General features: G+C 27.2%; 1 protein-coding gene and 1 long non-coding RNA gene across 2 annotated transcripts in view; both read left to right on the top strand.

The window, feature by feature from the left end:
* Nucleotides 1-44: 44 nt before the first annotated feature.
* On the top strand, nucleotides 45-16,208 carry LOC136090341 (uncharacterized). Its single transcript, XR_010643364.1, has 2 exons — nucleotides 45-206; nucleotides 16,087-16,208. It is a non-coding gene; the product is annotated as an uncharacterized LOC136090341 (long non-coding RNA).
* A 10,604-nt stretch (nucleotides 16,209-26,812) lies between these two features.
* LOC100201999 (uncharacterized) overlaps nucleotides 26,813-27,999 on the top strand; it is a 41,824-nt gene continuing 40,637 nt past the window's right edge. Inside the window, exons 1-2 of the mRNA XM_065816899.1 lie at nucleotides 26,813-26,930; nucleotides 27,191-27,267. The gene's annotated coding sequence lies outside the window, so the exon portion shown is untranslated. The remainder of the gene's footprint in view (nucleotides 26,931-27,190; nucleotides 27,268-27,999) is intronic.

The raw sequence follows: 27,999 nt of genomic DNA, 5'->3' as shown, positions 1-27,999 counted from the left end.
TAATGAAAAAAATGATCTGGTTGAGTGCCAATTATAATTTATTTAGATTAACAATAAAACTTATATGTTTGGTATGTCATGCTTGTTCATCTGTGAACCATTCACAAGCAAGCGCACAAAGATTGAAAATGTTGATTTAAAACTTTCTATTGCTAATTTTAAAGATATTGTTTATCAGTATACTGAGATCAAAACTGGAGATCAAGGTAATTTTGTGTGTGTGTGTGTGTGTGTGTGTGTGTGTGTGTGTGTGTGTGTGTGTGTGTGTGTGTGTGTGTGTGTGTGTGTGTGTGTGTGTGTGTGTCATCAGATATAATAGAAAGTTTAACATTTTAAAATATTATTTATTGGAGTAATCAGTTATTATCTACAGTTATATAATAGAAATAATATCTAAAGTAGGCAATCTTAGTTCCAAAAGCATACTTGTAACACTTAATAATTATCACAGCCAAATTATATTTTAATACATTTCTTGTAACAGATTGTAGTATTTGACATTTTTTTACAATAAAGTTTAAGAATCAAAGAAACAAAGGGAGTAAGTTTTAAATAATTGTTTTTACTCTAACTGACTATTTCTTGAATTATCTAAGAAGAATAGTTGTACAAGTAGATGGCATTTAATCTCTCTATTTATATCAGCAGTATCCATTAGATTATTTTGGATTATGTGTCAAGATAATTAAAATAGTTAACAAAAACTAATTCACAATTTGCTTAATTAAACAAACGAAAGTTGTCTAATACAATTTTTGGTTTGATACATTTTTGATTTTGGATTAAACACTATGTACACTGATATACAATTGATATGTATGGTGATAGACAATTTATACACCATGTACACCGATACAATGTATAATTGATGTACACTGATACACTGATACAATATATAATCTATACACCATGTACACTGATATACCATTGATACAACATGTACTGATACACAATTGATATATTTTTGATTAAATATAGATAAATATAGAATCTGGTGTCAGAAAATGGCGAGTACGATAAAGTGATGCAACATTAGCAGATGCTAATTTTCCAATCGATTTGATATATGGATATATAATAAATAAAAATCAAGATAAATCAGTAATTTAATTTATTAATTTAATAAAATTTAATGCAAATAAGTTGCCCTCTTTGACAAAAAAGCCAATAAAAAGGATAACTTTTAAATGTTAGTAAATATTTGCTAATCAGATTTAGAATGTTTTTCTGAAGCTTTTATAAATTTGCTAGCTGGGTAGGCATAGAACGAAAAAGCTTTCTCAAATATTTAGAAGTAAATAGATATTTACCTGCTTAATTTCTTTTGCCATTCATTGGAAGATAAGGGTTTTAATTTCTGGACTTAATTTTTAGGGTGATTGCAGAAATTTCCTATGAGATTAAATTTGCCCTTTGAATTACCAGGTCATGGGTCAATGAATTTAATTTTAATCTCATGTATACAACCTCCTTCAATCTTGGTCATAAGACAGGAGGCTTTAGCATGCTGTAATTAGTGGGTATTTGTGATGCTCATGAATGTTTTAGGTTTTTCCTGAAATATCTCTGTTTTTTTATTTCTGACTGGTCAGTATTTTGTTGAGTAAAGCAATACTTTTTTTGATAAAGGCAAGGCTAAATAAAATTGTTTGAACTAATGTCTTCTAATAGTCAGAACATTTTGTACCACATTTAAACCAGCAGGAATGATCTCATAAAATTTTTGAAGCACTTGCAATAATACACACACATAAATAGCACATATAAATATATTTGTGTACTAAAAAAAAAAAAGAACTTCATTAATAACACCATACTGAAATAAATAGCTGAGGTACATACTAAGCACCAGCGTTACTGCAATGCGATTATGCGGTAAATTTTGATAGTGATTTTTAGAAAAGGAATCGTGGGCGATGATTTACGATTGCAATATTTAGTTAGATAATTGCAAAGCGATTTTTTTAAATTATGATTAGCCCCTAACTAATCGAAATGCGACTTTTTTTGATTTATGAGCACAAAAATTGCAGCGATTATGATTAAATCGTGTTTTTATCGTTATTCTCGCAACAACGTACCACAATTTTATCAAAAAATCGCTATTTGTTGCAAAGATTACTATTATCGTCTAATATTTTCATAAACTCTAGTAATCCAATTTAGAAATTTAATGTTATACTTTACTTTCAGATCTCGCTTGTCTCGGACATCTCGGTTTTGGAAATCTTGGTCTCAGAATACCGAGAAAATAAATATAAAAATAAGAAAATGAAAATATTAAAACTGCGATTACTGAAAATTATTGAAAACCTTCAAAATTTAGGCTTTCAATTTTTAATGAGAGAAGAATCAAAACATTTTTGAGTAAACAAGAATCCTCAGCATAAATTTTTTAACGAGGAACTTTTGTTTACGTATTTCTCCGAAGGAAACAGGTGAAAAATAAAAAGCGCTAATTTTGAAGATTTTTAATACTTTTCAGTAATCTCAGTTTTAATGTTTTAAAAATCGTATAAGTTAAAATTGCAGTGCAATGTTTTCTCATTTATGATTCTGTTGATAATGAGATTTGTCGCATAAAAAGATGTAAAAATATATTAAATAAAAAGACTGCATTAAACTAAAATGTTTATTAAATTTATTCATAAAAAACTATTTTAATTTATGACATTTGGTAAAGCAACTGCAACTTTAATGATTTTTAAAATTGAACAGATTCAAATATTGAAATAAAAAAAATTGCGAGAGGAACTTATTTGAAAAAGCAAAACTACTCTCTAGTTTTGAAAATTGACAAGTTTCATGTTGAATGCACATTGTGTCCTGATGGTGCGAAGGAAAAAATTTTCAAACGAACAGACTACAATACAAAACAAATTCACGCTAATTTATGGAAGTTCCATCAATATCGCCATGTTCCTTCTGCTGATAAATCCAAAAAATTAACGCATCATCAATCTCACTCTAAAATGATTGACTCTTTTTTCAATATGAAACTAACATTGACTGACGAAATTGATGCTAAGCTAGCATCTAATATTGGACTTCATTTGGTTTCAACCAAATTGCGAATCCATTGGTGCAAAAGCTGTTAAAAACTACACACAAGTTGAAGCTCCTAAAAACGTTGAGAGAATTCGTCAGACAATTATAGCTCCTCAGATAAGCGAGGGACAAAGTGATGAAGGAAATAACGCTGATAAAATCTAATAGAGGAAAGTTTTTCTATGTGAGTGATGAGGCAACATTTAAACAAATTAAAGTTATAAACATCCATATTTTTGGACCCAACAATTACAATCAAAATCTTGGTATGATCAAAATGAGAAAAGAATGTGATGCTAAAACTCTTTTGAGGTTGCAAAATTATCAATTAATAACCTTCAGCATTGATCCTGACCAAGATTGCATTGGTCAAACTATGGATGGGACAAATATTTGCACTAAATTCGGCCGTCTCTCACAAACAACTTCATCACATTTGCTATGATTGTGGAATCCATCTTTGTGTGACATGAGTACTAAAATGTAAAAAGATAATTACAGATATCAATCTAGCAAATAAGAATTTATTATCAGACCAAAGCAACGAAGAATCAGATACAGAGTGACATGTTAGCATGTACATCTCAGAGTTTTTGCAACGCACCAAGCGTGCTTAGTTTAGAAACAAACATAGAAGATAAAGGCGAAAAAAAAGCTGAACCAAATTCAAGAAAATGTGGAAGATGTGGAAGCATTTGAGTACAATCCTGCATTGTCTAGTACTAAAACTCTCGAAGATGTTAGAACTATAGTAAAAAAATTCAAATATAAACTTAAATTAGTCTTGTAATCAAAGTTTTTTCAAGAATCAACATTAATTTGATAAATGTAGAAAATTTTTTTTACAAATCGCTGATGCGATAAATTGCGAAGGGATTTTTATAGAACAAATTGCCAGGCGATATATTGCGCATTGATTTTTATCTAAAAAATTGTGTGCGATTCAATGCAATTTTTTGCTTTTTATTGCATAATCGAAAAAAATCGTTTTTATGCTAACCACCAATGCAGTAATGCCAGTGCTTAGTACATACATTGACTGAGTGTTTGGGTTTTGGCAGATATATATGGAAAAATTTTGTTGAGGCAAAAAAAATTTTTTTTTTTTTTACTATTCTTTGTTTTTTTTTCTTTTTCTGAAAGGATTATTTGGGTTTGAGTTAGTATTTTTATACTTTACACTTTCAAAGTTTAGATCTAAATATGCAAGAATAGCAATGCATGTGTGTGTGTGTGTGTGTGTGTGTGTGTGTGTGTGTGTGTGTGTGTGTGTGTGTGTGTGTGTGTGTGTGTGTGTACACTTACACATAATAAAAGGATACTTAGACAGGTACTCTGACTTCATACTGAAATAAGGAGCTTCAGTACATACATCAACTGATATGAGGAGTATAATATTTCTGTTCTGTGTGTTTTGGATAGCTGAAAATATGTATACTTACATATTTTGGCGCAGTGAATCCAGTAAAACATTAAAAAATCAACATAACACCTGAAATTTAAACCATTATAAAAATTTTACTGGGGCAAGTTTATTTACAAATATGCTAATGTAGGTCGAGTTGTTGTTGTTGTTGTCCTGAGTAGTTTAGTTAGAGATTTATGCAAATATTAGAGTGAGGTATGTTCTAAAACAACAAAAAAAAAAAACAGGGTCAAATTTGCTTTAATCTGTTAATTATGAAACAGGAGTTATTAAAAATAAAAAGGAAAAAAAAAGGAAACATAAGAGTAATGTAACTAAAGCAGTTTTTATTATATCAAAATGTTCTATTAGTTGTAGTTGACTTGCAATGGTGTGCACTAAAATGGTATTAGCCAAAGACCCAAATATTTGTAATAACTCTAACTCAGAACAGCATCTTTAAAAAAAAAATTGAGCTATATTGGTATATTTGTAATTAAATTCACCCCAGTAAAGGGTTGTCCATAAAGTACGTTCGCTTTTATTTTGACCCCACCCCTTGCATTTTGATACACACTTTTTAAATACACTCCGCCTCCATACCTACACTTTCAACCTACCTACCCAAAATTTTATGATATTTTTAAAAATTTAGTGTTTCTTTAGTTTTATAATTGCCCCCTTGTCCCTCATCTCATACACACCATTTGCAGACCCCCTCTCCTGTATCCCGTACTTAAAGTTGTGATAAAAGTTTAAAGTTCAGGCCTTTTGTTCATTTTATAATGTTTTAAGTTGTTTTGTTGGATTCCTAAACCAAAATACATAAGTATGCGTATTTTCAGTTTTCTATTACTCACAGAACAGAAACATTGGCCAAAACTATTTTTATAAACAGCTGATCTTAAAAAAGAGCAACTCCTATGTTAACCCCATATCAGTTGATGCATGTAGCCCCCAGCAGCTCTCTATTTGAGTATAAAGTCGAAGTGCCTGAACTCAATAAAATACTGAACTGTTGGTAATACAAGAACTGAGAGATTTTAATAAAAACCTAAAATATTCATGAGCATCATAAATACTCACAAATTACATCATAATAGATCACCCTGTCATAGGACCAGGATTGTGAGCAATTGGATACATGAGATAAGAATTAAAGTCACTGGCTTATGGTCTAGTAATTCAAAGGGCTTTAATCCCTTTAGAAAATTTCTGGAATCATCCTAAAAATTATGTCCAGAAGTTATGACCCATATCTTCCAATGATCTGCAAAATAAAATTAAGTAGATATTTATCTATTTACTCTTGAATAATAACATTTAAAACATTCAAAATTTATTATTTTGTTATAACATTTAAAAGTTATTCTTTTGTCAGTTTTTTTTTGTTGAAAGAGCTACTCATTTGCATTAAATTAATTTTATTAAATTAGTAAATTGAATTACTGATTTAATAAAAAATAGTTTACTAATTTAATTTGTAAACTACATTTTAATAGTGTTAATGAAAAAAAACGCATGTCCAAGAACCTATTTTATGTAGCATAAATTAATAACTGTAATAAAAATTGTGTAATAAAAAGCAATAATGTTTTTATAAACATTAAACTTGATTAAAGTTGTTATAAAATTTATTTTAAAAGTTAAAATATTTTTTCAAAATTTGCTCATTATACGATGTGAAGGATGTTCATGTTTCAAAAATTATGCCTAAAATATAATATTTATCTACATATAATATCAAATCAAAATATAATATAAAAACATTTTAATAAGGTTCCAATGTATAATAAACTTTTTTTTTTTTTTTTTTAAATTTTTATTTTACAAAGAACCCTATAAAATGCTATAAAGAAATCATTTTATTACATTTTTAATGACCATAAGTTCAAATTTAAAATTCACTGTTTTAATAAACTTGCATTAATAATGTTTAAATTAATTTAAATAGTTTAAATGCTTGCATTAATAAATTTTAAATGAAAAATTACACAAAATAAGCTTTTTATTATTTTTTTAAAAGCAGTAACTAGGTTATTCTTAAGTCAATCTTATGAACACTCAGCTGATATTAGGACCACCTCCTTTAACTATCAAAATGTTACCATTTTCTGTTTATTCCCCCTCCTCATATGGCATATGTAAGTATGGAGTATTAGAAAACTCATGAAAACTTCTATTTTTGAAGTTGATTATTTAAACAAAAGCTTTTAGAATTGGATTTTAGAATTTCTTGTTTTAGAATTGAAAAAATGAATAAAAATGAAAACATCCAAATTTTAAATATTCAATATCATCATTAATGTTACTGAACTTACAGTTGTATGACAGAATAAAACAAATTGTTTGAAAAATTGTTAAAAAATTGTCCTTAATAACTATTAGGATGTGTTCACATATATGCTATTTTTCTATTAAAATTTAGATTCAGAGTTTTTTTCCCTGAATGTGAGTAGTTATATCAATATATATAAATATTTCAAGAACTTTTGCAATTTTCATGTAACATAAGTTAACAAAAACATGATAAAGTTTTGTTTTTTCTAAAATTTAATTAAAAAACTTAAAGTTTTTAATAGTATATGCAAAGGAATATTAAATGTTACTTTTTTACATTTAAAGTTTTGAATAATGATGCTAATTTAAAGCACATTTTAATTTTAAATTTGTGTAATGCAACCCTCAGAATTAGGAAAAATAAGGTCTGCAATAACTTGCCAGCCTCAATCTTTTATAGGGGGGGGGGGGGTCGTCCATAAAAAATGATAGCCGTTTTTACATCAAAAATATTTTAAAAATTTAAATGTAAATATTTTGCAGCATTTAAAAATTCAACCAATGAAAATTTACATAAACAAAAGTAGTGTAAGTAAAATTTAAAGTGGCATTTTTAGTAATAAGTTTACCTTATTTTGGCCAAACTCAAAGCTCTTTAGCTTATTTTATTCTTCAGACTAACAGCTTTCATACAAAGTAGCTAAAAATTAAACGTAAGTTAAAAATGGAATTGTCCATACATACATACATACATACATACATACATACAGACATACATACATACATACATACATACATACATACATACATACATACATACAGACATACATACATACATACATATATATATATATATATATATATATATATATATACATATATACATATATATATATATATATATATATATATATATATATATATATATATATATATATATATATATATACATATATATATATATACATATATATATATATATATATATAAATATATATATATATATATATATATATATATATATATATATACACATATATAGATGTATATATATATACATATATATACAGGCACTGAGGAAGGTGGATACAACGGGTGATTTTCACCAGGCTTTGAAAGCGCCAAATTTACATAAAAATATATAAGTTTATAAGAATAATTATGTAAATATTTATATACTTATTTTATGTAAAAATAAATATAAGTTAATATTTATAATAGAAACTATAACTCAAAAAAACTTTTTTTTAGTTCTCTTAAATTTGTTTAGTGTATATTAGTGTACAATTTTAAAAATATTTTAATTAAGAACAAATCATGTATGTGCATTTTTCCGCTAATAAATTGTTGATATTGTTAGAAGTATTTTTTTTTAGTTATGCTGCAAAATTGAACCAATTTAAATAAAGAAAAGAATAATTGGATTAAAGTTAAATTGATAGTTGTAGAGGATAGAGAGATGTAAATAGTAGTTGTAGAAGATAAGAGCTAAATTCATATTAATAAAAGTTTTCTTGGATTTCTCTAGGTTGAAGGTTCAACAGGATTTGAATTATCAAATGTGATTATTGACTTTAGAAAAAAATAATTTGTCAATGGAAAACATAAGAGGCCAGAGCTATGACACTGGTGGAAATATGAAAGACATAAGAAATGGTGTACAGGCTTTTTTTAAAAAAAAGATGTTTGAGAATTTTATATTTTATGCTGCAGTCATACAATAAATCACAATTGTTGCAATTGTTGATTCTGTCAGAGCAATTATTGATTCTGTCGGAGAAATTGTTGATTCTGTCAGATGTTTATTTAAAATTGCTATGTATTTTTCAATATCATTGATCGAGTTTACAATTTTTTTCTGCTTCAGCAAAAAGATAAATTTTGAAATCTATCTTTAACTGTCCATCTTTAACTGTTAAACCGTTAAGTTATAAGATGGATACATGTTATAAGATGGATGAAAGCCACATCAATGCCTTAAAAACTCTTTAGTTTGAAATGCCAGAAATTTATGAATCACTGCAAGATGTGGCTTAAACCGCTAATGAAACAACTGCAAAAATCACAGCAGAATCGATTGCTTTAAAAATAACAAGCTTTGATTTTTTGTGTTCGATTGTGATTTGGCATAAAGTTTTTTTCGAAATTATTTTAAAAAGCAAACAACTTCAATCAGCTTTAATCAATTTTTTAGAGGCTTTAAAGTCAATGGAAAGAACAATTATTTTTTTTCAAAAAAAATTAAAAACAGGACAACTTTGACTTTGCTATTTGTATTGCACAAAAACTTGCTTCTTTTTTAAAGATAGCAGAAAGTTTTGAAGCAGAATCTGTTTTAAGAGTAAGAAAAAGCAAGAGATTTTTGGACGAATCTGAACAAAGCTTGGAACAAAAATCTTGGTAAAACATATACCAAAATGAAAAATATAAACATGAGATTATCAATAAAATATTTAAATGTGTTACTATTGCATTGAAAGATTTAATGCTTTTAATGTATCTTTTGCAGCTTTTTATTCAATATTAAAAAGCTTTCAATAGTTACAACAAATGTATTTAAATTCTTATTAAAATCTATGAATTTCCATTGGATATTAAACTAGCCGACAAAGGAAAAAAAGATTATTTGTAGTGAGGAAATAAGTTTTGAATTAAAATTAATAAAAGGATGGGTGGGAGAGTTTTCATGTTATAATATAAGTATTTTTTTATAAAAAAGTTCAGTTTATGACTAATATTATTACAAAACAAGCATAAAACTATTACTAGTGTGGCTTGCAGTCAAATTCACATTTTCAAACATTCATAATGCTGTAGGATGAAAATAATATTTAATAAATAAAAAAACTACATTTCATAATGTCAATGTTGTTTTAAGGATGTTTCTTTATGCTGCTTTTAAAAATTATACTGTAGAAAGGTCTTTTTCTACATAAAAATAGTGAAGAATTGCTACAGGTCTAGTAGTGGACAGAAATGTCTGTACACTCTTGTCGTTCTTCCAATTTAAAATTTTTTTCTAAAAGAAATCATTGTAGAAGGTGTGAATGATCATTTTGCTGATTAAAAAAGTTGCTAAGAGTAAACAAAAATTCATCTTCCTCATAATGTAACAATGAAACTTAGTTGGAAACAATATAATTGATTACAGGGGATATTCTAGGAAAGGGGTTATTAAGGTTACAGGGTTATTCCAGGAAAAAAATTTGGGCAGCGGTACCCCCTCATCTCTGAGAATTTTGTTGTAATCACATTTACTTGTTAGTTTTTGTCCTAATGCAGTAACATTTATTAAGTAAGCTATATAAAAAAAATTGTGCTGTACATTTTTTTTTTCTGCGTTACTGGAAGGGGGAGTGGGAGGTTGAAAAGGTCGCAACCGTTATTTTGCTTCGGGGCCAGGATGTCCTAAAGACAGGCCTGAATGCATTGAAAATTACGATCTCACATTATCCATAACAGTAGCTAGTGCCAAGAGGTCTTTTAAAAAAGTTAAAAATTATCAAAAACTATTTAGAATCAACGATTATTAATAATTGCTGTTGATTTAAATATTGAAGATTTGCAGTTGAAATTTTCCTGAATGAAAGGTCCAAAAGTACTATTTTCAAGATAATTTACTTATAACCTTTTTTCCAAAAATTTAGATTAAAAAATATATATATATTTTTTATATTATATATAATTATGTATAATATAAAATTTATATATAATATAAAAAATATATAATACAAAAATCCTTAGTGTGATCAGCACTGAAGAACAAAAACTTTGTATGCAAGCTGTCATTGACAACAATGTTAATTGGGTTCAAGAATTGCTTATGGAAATAAATATTATTAGGAAATGTAAAATAATGTATTTCTACTAATCCAAATCTGTTCCGCACCAATACTTAATTGATGATTGTGGCTCAAACAACAGTCCCAATATAATTCAACTTGAATCAACCTGATCAGAAAGAGACATTGGTGTTTTAATTTCCAATGACCAAAGCAAAGTTTTTCAATCATCTATTGCTGCAGCCAAAGCTAACAAAATGCTCGGTATCGTAGAATACAGCTTCATAAGCAGAGATGCACAACTCTGGAAAAAGCTATATACAACTTATATACGTCCACTTTTAGAATTTTGCATTGATTATTTTTTTCACACTAGCTATCCGTTTATTAATTAACAACATTACTTATTTGATTAAAAATTTGACAAAGAGCTATTAAAGTTTTACTTAAAAAAAAAAGTTTTATATTTTATAAAAGTAAATAATATATTTAAATAGTTCATATATAAAATATATAAATCATATGTAATATAATAGTTATTATTCAATTATTTAGAGTGTAATAATTTTATATTTTATCAATTAGGTACGTGTGCAAAATTTTTAAACTATTTAAATATTCAATTATTATACATCATTGTAAAGAGCTTTAAATCAGTATTACAATGGTGAAAATTTCATAAAAAACAAATGATTCTACTAAAAGTAATGCCCATTTAAGTGACACAAATTCATTAAAAGGAATGCTTAAGAAAACTGCAATCAACTTAAAAAATTAGCGTTCGGCTTACGGTAGTTTTATAATAGAACTTCATTGTTTAGTTTTTAGCGCATAACTTTGCCTCTCTTATATTTTTATTCAAGTTATAACAAAAAAAAAAAAATTAAAATTGCTTAATTAAAAAAATTATTTCTATTAACGAATTAAAAAAGTTATAAATAATAATAAGATAAATTAATTTTTATATGATTAAAAATTTTATTCATAAATTAATTTATGTTATAACTTTATTTTTAAAGATAATACTTATTATATTACACTTTACTTTACATTTATAGGCTTATATATTAAAACACATAGATCATTTGTTGTGTTATTATATATGTACATAGCCTTCTAGAAGATAAACAGTGAACTGAGAGAAAATAATAACCTCTTTAATTATATCTATTTTTTGCGAGCGAAAAATATGACTTAAAGAAAAAGTCGGAAAAGGATGTGATTTGTGTAAGAGCAATAGTTTTGGGGAAAAACAAGGCCTGTTTTCCCAACTGTACCATTGTTATTACTCAAGCCACATAATTTTCCACTTAATCCATGATAGATACTAAAAAATACTATAATAAAAATTGTTTAATTACTTTGACAATTAGCGATAACATTTCATGTTAATTAGTATTTAGAGAGATGAAGACTTGTATTTAGAAAAAGCGCTTCAGTATCCTTTGTGTATTGCCTCGATTAACATCGAATAATACGCCCACCCCAATAAAAAAAAGATTTATTTGTTTTAAAATATACTTCATAATATAAAATTTAAACTAAATTAATTGTTTTCCATATGCTTATTAATGTTTTTAACAGAATTGTGGCTATGAAAATAGCCTAGTTTTGAAGCAAATCTAGCACTGACATCCAAAGATAGAAAAAGTCGATCCTTCGAGAATGTCTAAAAAAAACAACAACAGATTTTCAAATAAATCTATAGATCACCCTAGCACAACCATTATTAATAGAGAAGGCATATGTCCTGAAAAATAAATTATTATCTAATATGATACAAATATGTTATTACTGCATAATTTAATCTATAAGTATAAATTAACCTCTTTCCTGACTTGTTAAAGATCCATAGAAGCAATAATCTATTTTTCAGTTTTCATATTGTGAGTTAAAACCTAGCAATGATAGATAAAATACATCAGATATTTAAAATAACTACTAAAAAAACCCATCAAAAATTAGGAAAAAAAAAAGGTTTTTGTTTTAGGTTAAAAATAAATTAAAATAACTTAACTTCTGATGTATAACACATTATGTCATTAAAACAAAAATATCAATGGAACAAATTGAATTCTTCGATTTGTCGCCTGAAAAAGAAAAGATATTATATATAAAAATAATAATCAAAAAAACTGATTTCTATACTGATTCATTTAAACTACATAACACTAACATCTTGGTGTCCATGCATGCAAAAGGTCATCTTTTTAAGTTGAAATAGTATATCAAAAGCTAGGTGATAGGCTCAAAGCCAATAGTAAATGAGCTATGGTTTCCCATAGCATGTTACAACCAAGTCAACCCTGCTTGTTGGATGTCGGTAACTACCCGACTACCTAAAATAAGATCTGATATATAAAAATAATCAATGAAAGAATTATAAATCTTTTCATAATCTTATCAACAACAACAAAAAAAAGAGGGTGAGGGGGCTTAATATACACATTAGGCATTTTAAAAATATTGCTAACCAAGACATTTACCTAATATCTGTAAATAAAAATTATTAATGCAAGTATATAAACCATATTATGATTTACAATAACACATACCTTATTATAATCAATTTGCACATCATTTTTTTATGATATTACCATATTACCACTAATGATGTCTGCAGATAGTTGATATTTGCTCATTTCATACTCAACAGCATCATCATCCTCATTCTCATTTGGTTTCCAATAAGAAACTATGTATATACCACTGTTCTTCTTTTTAATACTAAGAAGTCTGCCATAATATACATCTTGGCTGTTAGTGGCATTATCAAACCACAAGTGGCAAATACATCTTCCAATAGCAGCTCCAATAAGAATTTCTTCAATATTAAAAGCCTCAATATTTTCTTGGTCAGGAAATATTTCTTTTTTCTGATTAGGCATACAATTTTTTAAAATTTTTTCTATTTTTCTCTGTTCTTTGAATTTTTTATTTTGAATTTTGTCAGCCATACGCTTTATAAGTTCTGACATAATTTCTTTATGAGATTGTGCATTTGCAAATCAAGTTTTTCTGGCATTAGAAATAGCCCATAATGTTAATTTGTTTTGAATATCAGTAGGTTTTTTGGAGAGTAGAGCAGTTGTTTTATTTTTACAAGCACAAAGTTTTGAAGAAAGAAAGCAAAGTGTGGCATTTGGAGCTTTTTGCTTTGCAGCACTAAACATACCCATAAGTTCTTCTGAGTCAATGTTGTGAAGCCTTGCTGATTTAGTCTGGTTCATAATTTGATCATTAGAACTCATGTTGAACTGCCTGTCAATGACACTAACAACAGCTTTCAGACATTCAGCTAATGTTTTACTCATTTCATCAGTTACTGTGCAAAAGCTGATTATTGAATCAAAAACAGGATCTTTAATAATATTTCCGAAAAAATCAGTTTTTTGTTTAATTAGATTTAAAGGATCCTTGCTGCTTTCAATAAGAGTGTTCCGAACATTTTTGACTACCTGAATGCCAGATATGTAGTCAAGTCCCTGACCTGGTTGGATATAAAATTTTGTCATCCAAGGACCAGTCTGTAGCTTTCCAATTAAAGCTAGAGCACATAACTCACGGATACCTTAAACAAAAAAATTTATAAATAAACCGTAATATTAGTCTCTAATAATCTATAATCCATTAACTATTGCTCTTAGTATCATTACTACTGGTTTTAAAGGTTTATCCCATAGCCTTTAATATTGCACCCTTTCCTATCAATTTAATATCTGAATGTGTCCAAGAATGGAAACAATCATATAAAAGATTCACCTGTTTCAGATGTAAAATCTTGGTACAAACTATATCTCAGACCTCCGCATAACCCTAAGCCAGAAAACAGAAATGTTTTCAATATTTCATAGTGATGAATCAAAATACCACATGTGTGAAAAAGAATGTGTAGTCTGTTACCTCTGTAGCGTGGTAGCAGTCCTCTGGGCAGCTTGTGTTGGTCCAAAAAGGCTACAAAACCCTTTGGGTCACCTTTAAATAACATAAAGTAATTGTTTTAAAGAGCATAAGGAGCAAGGGGTGAAGGTGACAGTTTAGTTAATTTAATGATTTCTGCCAAACAAGGTTTAACTTAGTAACTGTCGCATAGTTTGTTGCTACTCTGTCACTCATCGTGTTAGTTATGTTTTCAATAATAGTACTTCGCACATCAGTGAATTGTAGCTGGTAGAAATCACTATATAACTTGGCAAGATTATCAACAGATTTTGTTATGTGACTCTGATAGTCGTAAGCTGTACCTCCAGGAAGTTGATCAATAGCTACAACCATGCATACTGATTCTGTTGTTAAGTGCACAACATTTACACGAACACTATCTTACTGACTGCTATCTCAGCAGTCAGAAATTACACCTAGCTCATGCATCATTTGTTCCACAGTTGTGCAATGTGGAATGTGACTAAATTGATAGCCAGTGTGTTCTCCAATTTTACTGAGCAGAGTTGGAACACTATGTGTAGGAACTTGGCACACAAGCATGTCATATATAAGTGCTCTAATATCTGCTGAGTAGCATTTTTCAGTTTTGGTGTTTTGTGTTATTTGTTGCATTTGCTCCACTTTTTCCTGTAAAATCAGTATGTCATTTTGCAGTTCAAGAATTTCAGAATTTTTGTGAGCAAGTTGTTGACTTAACATAGCCTTTTGATAAGATAAGTTGCTTTGGGTAAATATCAACTGTTGTTTTAAAATAAAAATGTGATTTTGAAGTTTCTTTAACTGTTAATTCAAATATTTTTCCTTTAATTTTTTTCGAAGATTAAGGATTGTCTTTTCTTTGCGAGCAATAACCTGAATAGATATTTAAGTTAGTATGGTTGGGCCTTTGCCTTTTCTCTTAACTCTTTTAGATCCTCTTTATGCTTTTTTTTTTATTTGCCATTTCATTTGCCAAAATGACCCCACAACCTCTATAACAGAAGAATATTTGGTACCTTTACTGCGTGCAAAAATAGAGTATGAGCGTGTCATTATTTTTTAATGAAATTTGGCAAGTACATAGAAAAAAGATATATAAAATTGACTGGAAAGTTAGAAAAAAAAACCATTATGCCTTCAATGTCAATCCACTTCCAGAACAGGAACGAAGTTTTCAATAGCAATGAAATCACTAAAAACGTTAGTAACTGCAAAAAAAAAAAAACTGCAATAAACTTACAACACTCTACTTTTAAAATATTATTAAGTCAATATAAAATTCTAAAAAAAAACGACAAAAATCTATCCTTACTACACCTACTTCGAGCACGCGGTGAAAAAATGGTCACAGATTTTATCTTTAAAATCGGTGCCGTAAATCGAAGATACGCACGTACCTATATCAATATAATTTAAAGTGTGATAATTTTACATTTATCAAATAGTCCAATCTAATCAAAAATCTAGTATAAAATAAATATGGTTAGTACAACTAAAATAGTATAAATTTAAAACAAAAATAAAAATAGAAGTATATTTTGATGTAAGTTAATCCTTTATGTAGTATTTAGCACATTGTAGTTATTTGTGTTGTTTTTTGATTACTATTAAGTTAACATGACTTAAAAATATTTGTTATTTTTTTAGAGTTAGTTTATTGTGGTAAATGTTTAGACATTGAGGAAAACACACTTGAATCGTACAACATTGAAAATCAGGTCACCATATTTGTGTTAAAGAAGTTTCCAAATAAGTTATTGACAGGTATTTTTAGTTAAACTTATGTATTTTATTAATGTGTACTTAATTTGCTCTTCTCATATTTAGATGATGTAATTTTTAAGATATTTATGGATGATTTTTTTGTATGGAGAGGTCTGAATGTGTGGGAGTGGTTAGTTTTATTTTCAGATTTTTTTAATAATATATAACTTTGGCAGTTTTTTTTGTTTACTGATAAAATAATAACTACTGTTGACATATTGTGTTTATATTTACAGATAATTTCAATATTTTTATTTACAGATGTTAAAATCACCAATTTTAGTTGATGAAATCAAGAACCTTCTCACAAAAGCAAAAAGTCAATCTTTCAGAATTAATGTATGATTGGTTTTGTCATTAGATTTTTGTATCAGAATTTTGTATGATTGCTATTTTATGGCTATTATATATATATATATATATATATATATATATATATATATATATATATATATATATATATATATATATATATATATATATATATATATATATATATATATATATATATATATAGCCCTATATATGTAGAATACATATATAGTGCTATATATGAGCACTCTATTGTGTAGAATACATTATAAAGTTGTTTAAATATATATTTTGTGGTAGGTCATTGATATATGCCCAAGGAGCTAGTTTAATTTCAAAAACAGATTATTATCATTATAGTTATTTTAGATGGACCATTTTCATTTTGAAATGTAAATGGTCCATCTAAAATAACTAAATCATTTCCAGCCCATTCCTTTGCAACAACTCTTTGTTTGTTGTTTGAAGCAGTTTTAATATATATATATATATATATATATATATATATATATATATATTTATATATATATATACGTATATATATATATATACACGTATATATATATACATATATATATATATATATATTTATATATGTATATATAAATACGTATATATATATATATATATATATATATATATATATATATATTATATATATATATATATATATATATATATATATATATATATATATATACGTATATATATGTATATATATGTATATATTATATATATATATATATATATATATATTATATATATGTATATATATATATATATACGTATATATGTATATATAAATACGTATATAATATATATATATATATATGCGTATATATATGTATATATATATATATATATATATATATATATATATATATATATATATATATATATATATATATATATATACGTATATATATGTATATATATATATATATATAATATATATATATATATATATATATATATGTATATATATATATATATATATACGTATATATATATATATATATATACGTATATATATATATATATATATTATATATATATATATATATATATATATAAATATACATATAATATATATATATATACATATATATATATATTAGAAATGTGTTGGGTACCTGGTTTAAAACCAGGGACCCTGTAATTAGGCGTTTTTACAGGGTACCCAGAATAGGCCATTTTGTTGATGTACCCGGCACCGGGTATCTTTAAAAATATTTTTAACAGGCATAACCTTAAATTGCTGTAACTAATAAATAATAAAAAATAATAAAACAATTTTTTGTTTTAGTGTTACTTTAAATTGTGGAGAAATATTATTAACCAGATAAAAAAGTAGTGCTTCAACCAATGAACTTTCTGATAGTTTCAGAAGTTGATAATTCTTCTATGTACTAAATCTAGACGTGTCTCACTTAAATTATGTTTTCGAATATATTTTTGCTCTATTATATTACAAAACATTGAAAGCAGATGGTATTGCAAAAAGGAAACTGATTTATACAGATATAAAAAACCGTAAAGTAAAATGAAATAATATGAGAATATGAAAGAAATAAAAAATAAAAATAAAAGAAATGAAAGGAAAAAAACCAGTAATTGCTTCTTTTTATTGCTTAGAACGTGAGAGAAAGATGAATGAAAGTTTAATACTTTGTAAAGGTTGTTCTTAAATAAGTTTTTCACAAAATGATCGTTTACAATAAATAAACGTTTAAATTAACAACCTTTTAATGAAACATATACAATTTTTAACTGAATTTTTTTCCCATGAAGTTTGGGAAGTCAGACAAGAAATCACTGGTTTTTGCAGGTACAACGACATGGTTTTCAAAGTGAGGGCACACTATCTCATTTCCAAAAAAGCCGTTTTTAAAAATCTAAATACTGTTCAATTAAAGTTTTCAATCAATTATTGGCGGCTGTCAAAACTTAATCACTAAAGAGTTCAACAAGTATTTCACAATTGGTCCAAAACTTGCCAAAATAAAATACCACCAACATCAGAATCATTTAAAACCTACCTAAACCCTCCAATGACAATATATTATATAATAATGAATTAAGCTATAAAGAATTAGAAACAGCAAATCTTCTTTGAAAAAAATAAATCCCCAGGGCACAATAAAATACCTAATAATATAGTTACTTTTAACAAGCTTAATCAAACCAGTATTTCATATAATGAAGCTTTCACTGAAGTTTGGTATTTTTCCTGATGTCTTTAACAGCTAAAATAATCCCAATTTACAAATGCAAGGATTATTTGGACATTACAAACTAGAGACCTATATCATTACTTTGAATATTCTCCAATTGTTCAAACGCGTAATTTATAATAGAATATTTGAATACTTCACTTAAAACAAATTATTCTACCAAAAACAATTTGAATTTCAAAAAAAAACACTCAACTGAGCATGCAATTATGAGATTGTCAACTAAATAACTAAAGGTTTTGACAAATTTAGTTTAGGAGTACCTATAGACCTATCTAAAGCATTTGACACAGTTGACCATTGCATTTTTTTAGAAAAAATTAAGCATTTTGGTATAAATAATTCAACCTATTTCTGGATTAAAAGCTATCTTATTGATAGAAAGCAGTATGTTTATAATGTGCAATCCGGAATACAAAGCGTACAAAGTATACAGAGTACCTAAGGGATCAATTCTTGGTTTGCTCCTATTTTTAATTTATATTAACGACTTTAATAATGCGTCATTTAAGCTGAACTGAATAATGTTTGCATACGATAACAATCTCTGATATAATAATAATGATATAAAACATTTATATACTGATATAAATACGGAGTTAACTAGCTTAAATAAGGCAAATAAACTTTCACTTAATGTTGAGAAAACAAATTATACTCTGTTTCATAAAAAAGCACAAGAACTAAACATTCCACTTAAGCTCTCCAAACTCATCTTAAATGATAATTAATTAAAAAACAAGTAAGCATAAAATTCTTAGGAAATCTTGTCGATGAAAATTTATCTTGGCTTTCCTAGATAAATTATATCCAGTCTAAAATTACCAAAACGATTGGCGTTATTTATCGAGTTCGCCCTATGCCTCAATATGCTATGTCTTTAATTGATATATTTTGGAGTTATTCACTGTTTCATAAATTATGCAATTATATCATGGAAAAAGAAGTAACCAACGAAATTCCAAAAAATTTATAGGCTACAAAAGCACGTTTGCCGAATCATATACTCTAAATATAAAAAAGAACATGCAAGATCATTTATAAAAGATTTGAAAATGATGGATGTGTTTGAAATAAATATTTATCAGCATCTCATTTTTATGTATATCTATTACAACAACCTCTTACCAGAAAACTTTACCAACAAGTTTGAAAATCTAAATGAATATTATAATCTAAGATCAAATGAAAACAAATATTATAAATTGCCTCGGAAATATAATAAATTCTGAAAATTGTGTATATTTTATCGAGGACCCAAATTATGGAATGAATGTCAAAAGGAATATAAATTTATGGTGAAGTCTTTAAGTTCGTTTAAGTTTCAAACTGTAATGTGTAAATATATTTAATGATTGTTTTAAAGCTAACAATCAATTAGTGTTACTTATAAATAATTGTATATTTATATAGGCGTATTTGTATATAATATAAAGACACAGTTGTAAATATCAAGAGAATTAGTTTGAATATAAATTATGTTGAATTGCATTAAGATACGTAAGGCGTTTTACGCTAAGCTTATAAAGTTCTCTCTGAAACAACAAACTATTTCGGCGAAAATGTCGGCTAAAGTTGATTTAAAGTTAATTCCGGAGTTTAGTGGAATCGATCAACAATCAGTTGCAGAATAGCTGGAAAATGTTGAACTGGTATGCAAACTAGTTGGTGTAACCGATCTGATGAGAAAGTGTTGTTCCCCTCCGTCTCACGAATGATGCATTTGCAGTATATCAACAGTTAGCAAAAACTGATAAAGAAGATTTTGACCGGATTAAATTTGCCGTTGATGTTGATGCATTTAGAGCTTACAAAAAGTTCGTTACGAGGAAGTTGAAGTATATAGAGGCAGTTGATGCTTATTTTCCGGAACTGTGAAGATTATCTGCGTTAATTGGTGGGCTACCAGACGGAGCAATTGCATGTTTCTATGTCTCTGGGCTCCCTGAGGAAGTTCGACGGATGCTTAGATAGAGTATTGTATGGATGATTCTACTACTATACATATACTTGCGCAAGCATGGACACTCATGATTGAAGAACGGAATTACGGGAACGAATGAAAACTTTTCTGCTACTGCAACAACAAGACGTGCTGAGACGAGGTTGCTTAAAGATCAAACACAACCAGTTTTTTATGAATGTAAACTTCCCAATCATATTGCAAGAGATTGTCATCTACGAAGAAAGTAGTTAGCGTGTTAACTGTAAATGAACAATAACAACAGCGCGAAGGCGTTAGCTGAACTCAAATTACCACACCAAATGGGAATGAAGTTTTTTGGAAGCACTTGTAGTTGACTTTAAACCACTTAGTTATTGTTTTTTGATGGGTATGGATGGAAAAGTTTGTTGGAGTATCAATATCTGCAACTCGAGATGCTTGTTTTATGGGAAGAAACAAACCATGTTTACTTGGACGAAGAAGTGTAATGCCAAAAGATGTTAGTAATATTTATATAATAACTTGGGATTTCACATATTCGTTTGAGAAACAAAGTGGAGGACAGATAATTGCGTGGAATTGGAATAATGATTCCTAACCTGTAACTCTAGTGAATAAAAGTGCTGAATACACTATCCCTGTTGGCATAAAACATGATTACGAAAAAGAAATTGAAGGGTTGATAGAGAAAAAATGGCTGCATTTCATAATTAAGATTCAAAAGTACGATTGACGAATAAACTCGGTCCAATAAAGGGTTTGGTTCCTCTCATGGCAGTGGTGCAGCGAAATAAAGAGAAAGTATGACCAGTATTAGACTTCAAGGAGCTGAACTCGTTTATTGAAGCATTCACTGCAAACACCGATCCAAGTGCTGACAAACTTCAAGATTGGAGACGGTTTGGAGAAAATGTTTACATGCAACTAAAAATTGATAAGTAACTCTGGGCTTACTAAACTGTTGTGTTCCGTGGACAAAGATTTTGTTTAACTCGTTTGTGATTCGGACTAAACGTTGCGCTAATCATAATTTTTTTTTTTCCTCCTTTTATTTAGCTGTACAAATATTAACAAGTTCCGTGTTTTATAATATATATAAAAATGGCAAGGACGAGAAGAAGACAGATTTGCCTTATCACCAAGTCCCTTGTTTTTTCTAGACATTTATATAAATGCATTGTAACTAAAATTAAAAATTAAAAATGAGAGAAAAAAGCAAAATGCTTCAAAGAAGTTTATATAAAATGCAAAATAGTTTAAGTCTTTAAAAGTTGTTTTTAATAAAAGTTAAAGAAGTAATTTATTCTCAATAACATGAAGATAAACTTACGGTCATGCAATGCTATATATATTCAAATTTCAAAGTTATTCATTAAAGTAAAATTTTAATAAATCATTCAAGAAAACCAAAACCAACAGCATAAAAAAAAAACATGAAAAATGAAAACATAAAGGTTATTTATAATCAGAAGACACTATATATACATATATATTTTAGAAGTTCAATGTTGACCGTTTTAAATAATGTTGTTATATCACTGTAATAAAATAAATTTGAGTCATCAGCAAATAAAATAGAATCAAGAATATTATAAGCTTTGCTTAAATAATTTATATAGATTAAATATAAAAGTGGTCCTAATATAGATACTTGATGAACACCGCAAGTAATTGACATATTTTCAGCTTTTTCATTCCCGAATGAAATATATTGTTTTCTACTAGATAAGTAGCTTTTAAACCAATCTATGTTTATATTTTTGATTCCGTAGTTTTCTAATTTTTTAATTAAAATGCTATGATCAACAGTGTCGGATGCATTACTAAGATCTATGAAAACACCTAAAATAAACTTGTTTTTGTCAAAACCTTGAAAAACAATATGAATGAGATGAAGAATGGCATGATCAGTAGAGTGCCCTGTTTTGAAGCCAAATTGTTTGTTATAAAGAATATTATCTTATTCTAAAAATAAGTATAATTTCTTATACATAATGCGTTATAGTATTTTTGAGAAGCAAGGAAGTATGGAAACAAGTCTATAGCTTGAAATATTAGTATCATCTCCAGATTTAAAAACCGGTATTACCCTTGCAATTTTTTAGATTTTATTAAAAGATTTCTTGTTTAAACGAAAGATTAAATATATGCAAAAGAACTTTTTTAATTGAGAAAATACATTTAATTACAATGTTACTACTAAAATTATCAAGTCCTTTGTGCTTTGTTTGAATTTAATGAATGCACAGTATCTAATAACTCTTTTTCAGTTAACTCAGCATTTTCCATTATTGATTTGCTCGGAGTCATGTATTTCTACTTGTAAAACTCACTGTGTTTTAATTTTGAGGCTAAATTTAAACCTGCATTGACAAACACCTGATTAAACGTTTTAGCTATAATAAATTCGTTTGTAATATCTTGATTATGATAATTTAGTTTTTTTAGAAGACCATTTAGCTTAAGTTTTTTTTTCCTAATTACTTCTTTAATGACTTGCTACGTTTTTTGAGTATCGCCTTAAAATTTTATTGTTTTATTTGAATAGTATAATTTTTTTTCTAAGTCTATAATTGATTCAAAGTGACTCTTTTATTTTTTATATCTTAATTCATTTTCATAAGTTCTTTTTTTCAGAAACGCTTCATACAATCGTTTTTTTTTTTTAATGATTTTATATATTTGTATATTTTTTTAATGATTTTATATATTTGTATATTCATTAATTATTATTTGATCAATTGAGGTTGCGCTATTCCTGGTAATTCGTGTTGGTTTATTTAATGTTGGAATGAACCATTTTGAAATATGATGTTCATAAAATTTTTTACATTTTTATTTGTGTCGTAATTAAGTGCATTATAATTAAAATCCCCAACAAAAAAGACACGTTTGTCACATAAAATTTTGTTTTTGATTAAATTTTTAAAGTGTTTTTCAAAAAATTTGTTATTGCCAGATGGCGGTCTGTACATTGACGATAATTCTTCTGACTTTTTTTCGCGTGACTTCCCAAAGTTTCGGGAAAAAAAGTCAGACGAAACATCGTCTAGTCTGTACACAACATGTACAATGATGTTTTTAGTGATTTTATTCATAACTTCAATCGCTAATGGTTCGCAATCATTACTAATTGCACTAAATTCGGGTAGCGGTTTAAAATTTAAAGAGTTGTGGATAAAAATACATACTCCTCCACCTATTGTCTAGAATTTCTGACTTGATGAATAACTTTATAGTATTGTAGTTGGAAATTTGAATCTTTTTCAACTTGTTTATCTCGACACCAGGTTTCTGTGAGACAAATAATTTTAAAATTAATTTTAATACTATAAAAAAAATCTTTAAATTTATCAAAATTTTTTTGAAAGCTCCTAATATTTAGGTGTAAAATAGAGAACTGATTAATATCTATATCAACAGAAAGATTAGAAATATCGGAATTATAATAAGAATGTGGTATGTTGTCAATCATTTTATTAGTGTTAAAAAAATTAACGTCTGGATCTGAATGATTCTCTAAAAGTATATTTTTATTTGTTTGGAATGCCCTAAAGCTTAATTCACAAAAATTTATACCTTCCATAATAACAAGAAAAGTTATACTAACAAAATATTTAAAGTATAAAATAAAATAATTAAAGTTTAGGAGGTAATTTCCTGAATTCTTTTACTATTAATTTATCGTAAATAACAACCGAAAACATACCATTTTTCCTATGTATCTTCATCTGTGATAGTTTTTTCCTGATAGATGCAGTTTCCGATCAATAATCCTCATTAATATATATTCCCGATCCTTTTAGTTTACTCGCACTTTTTAAAACTTTTACTTTATCTTTGTAATTTAACAGTTTCATTACTATTGATCTTGGTCTACCTGCTTTAATTTTTCCTGACCTGTGTGCTCGCTCAATCACAATTCCTTTTCAAATTAAGTTTTTTTTCAAAAAATATTTAATACCTATAGTTCGGTGTCATCCCAACTTTCATTTTCAGTTTCCGATAAACCCTCTATTGAAGATTATTCCTTCTTTGCTGATCCTCAGCTGCCTTTAGTCTATTATCTTCCGTATCTCGGCTCTCTGATTTTGATATGATTTTTTTTTCTAATTCGAGATTTTTTCTTGCATATCTTGTGTAAAGTTCAGACTTTCTTCTATATCTTTTTGCACAATTTCATTTTTGTTTAACCTTTAAAGTAATTTTTTTGTTCCTCTTTAATTAATATGTCTTCCTTTTGGAGTGGTGCACACAAAATCTTTTACAATGTTTATTTCTTTTAACAGACCATCAATTCTATCGTTTGTTAACTTCAGATTTCCGCTTATTAGTTTTAGAATATCACTTTGTTGCTTAATAAACATTTCGTTGAATATATCTCGTACAAACTTTATTAAAATACTTTGTTCCTCGTTTGAGAATCTATCCATGATGTATTACTTTATTTTATTTATGTTCTTTTTTTCCGTTAGTAATTCCTATTTTTAAGGATATATAAATACTAAAACTTAAAAATACTACGATTTATTTTCTTTTAACTATTATGATCGCAAAAACACATCTGCTCATGAAGAAAGCATGCGGCAAAAAAATAATGAAGGTGGTGTTGGACAAAGTGCTATCGCAAGACAAAACAATCTGCAAAGGAACGTCATCATACATTGATGATATTTTTGTCAAAAAAGACATAATACCTGTTTGCCCCGTACTAGATCATTTGGAAATGTATGAGCTACATTGTAACCCTGTGTTCCTGTGGAGATCTAGTTTTTAGTTTACAGATCAGAATGGTAAATAAAAAGTTGCGTTGGAGAAGAGATAATGATTTTGGTGAAATTCCAAATTCACTAACAAGACGTAACATCTTTTCTTTTTAAGGAAAAATGACAAAGAATAATTCAGTTTGTGGTTGGTTGTATGTAGCCTCGTCGTATGTTAAAAGAACAGTAAAAACCCTGACAAAGATGTGGGGCGAATAAATAAAATTCAATTATCTGGAAAAATGCTGAATGATATTGTTAAAAGAACACGGAATGACGACCTGCTAAGGAAATTTGGAGTGTTTTTAGTTTAGACGAGGCATCAATTTGAGTAGATGCTAATTCAACAGCACTAGGCGTGGTTGTCGAGGTTGATAGCAATGTAATTGAAACCGACGCACTTACTGGAAATCTGAAAAGAAGAAGAAGACTCCAGAATATTGCAAATATAGTGGAAAAATATCAACTCAAATTAGATATTAAGCTTGTCGCTTGGAATTTAACTTGGCTGATGCTCTTACTCAGAGGGCCTATAGGTTGGTTAGACGGTTGATAAACGCTTTGCTATTAAAAATAATAATAAACTTCGCTATCTTCCAAAGAGATCGAGGACGTTCATAGATCTAGAGGACTTTAAGGCGTTAAGAAAATACTGTACTTCGTTCGTAAAATTGACCCGTCAGTTTTGTAAAATCGACCCGTCAGTTGAAAAATCGACCCGTCAGTCAGGAACGAAGAAGTAAAACAAGTGGTTGAGAAATGCATAGCCTGTCAGTGAATTTATCCAAGTCCAATTAAATCGCCGAAAGAGGGAAAAAGAAGTAAAAATAACGTGGCAACGACTTGTCACGGATATAACTCATTGTGAGGGTCAGCTCTACCTTACTGCAATGAAATCACTAAAAACGTTAGTAACTGCAAAAAAAAAAAAACTGCAATAAACTTACAACACTCTACTTTTAAAATATTATTAAGTCAATATAAAATTCTAAAAAAAAAACGACAAAAATCTATCCTTACTACACCTACTTCGAGCACCGCGGTGAAAAAATGGTCACAGATTTTATCTTTAAAATCGGTGCCGTAAATCGAAGATACGCACGTACCTATATCAATATAATTTAAAGTGTGATAATTTTACATTTATCAAATAGTCCAATCTAATCAAAAATCTAGTATAAAATAAATATGGTTAGTACAACTAAAATAGTATAAATTTAAAACAAAAATAAAAATAGAAGTATATTTTGATGTAAGTTAATCCTTTATGTAGTATTTAGCACATTGTAGTTATTTGTGTTGTTTTTTGATTACTATTAAGTTAACATGACTTAAAAATATTTGTTATTTTTTTAGAGTTAGTTTATTGTGGTAAATGTTTAGACATTGAGGAAAACACACTTGAATCGTACAACATTGAAAATCAGGTCACCATATTTGTGTTAAAGAAGTTTCCAAATAAGTTATTGACAGGTATTTTTAGTTAAACTTATGTATTTTATTAATGTGTACTTAATTTGCTCTTCTCATATTTAGATGATGTAATTTTTAAGATATTTATGGATGATTTTTTTGTATGGAGAGGTCTGAATGTGTGGGAGTGGTTAGTTTTATTTTCAGATTTTTTTAATAATATATAACTTTGGCAGTTTTTTTGTTTACTGATAAAATAATAACTACTGTTGACATATTGTGTTTATATTTACAGATAATTTCAATATTTTTATTTACAGATGTTAAATCACCAATTTTAGTTGATGAAATCAAGAACCTTCTCACAAAAGCAAAAAGTCAATCTTTCAGAATTAATGTATGATTGGTTTTGTCATTAGATTTTTGTATCAGAATTTTGTATGATTGCTATTTTATGGCTATTATATATATATATATATATATATATATATATATATATATATATATATATATATATATATATATATATATATATATATATATATATATATATATATATATATATATATATAGCCCTATATATGTAGAATACATATATAGTGCTATATATGAGCACTCTATTGTGTAGAATACATTATAAAGTTGTTTAAATATATATTTTGTGGTAGGTCATTGATATATCGCCAAGGAGCTAGTTTAATTTCAAAAACAGATTATTATCATTATAGTTATTTTAGATGGACCATTTTCATTTTGAAATGTAAATGGGTCCATCTAAAATAACTAAATCATTTCCAGCCCATTCCTTTGCAACAACTCTTTGTTTGTTGTTTGAAGCAGTTTAATATATATATATATATATATATATATATATATATATATATTTATATATATATATACGTATATATATATAATACACGTATATATATATACATATATATATATATATATTTATATATATGTATATATAAATACGTATATATATATATATATATATATATATATATATATATATATATATATATATATATATATATATATATATATATATATATATATATACGTATATATATGTATATATATGTATATATATATATATATATATATATATATATATATATATGTATAT

The sequence above is a fragment of the Hydra vulgaris genome, chromosome 13, assembly GCF_038396675.1.
Source record: "Hydra vulgaris chromosome 13, alternate assembly HydraT2T_AEP".
Lineage (NCBI taxonomy): Eukaryota > Metazoa > Cnidaria > Hydrozoa > Anthoathecata > Hydridae > Hydra > Hydra vulgaris.
The sequence above is the reverse complement of the archived record's forward strand: the minus strand, read 5'-3'. Positions and strand labels throughout refer to the sequence as shown.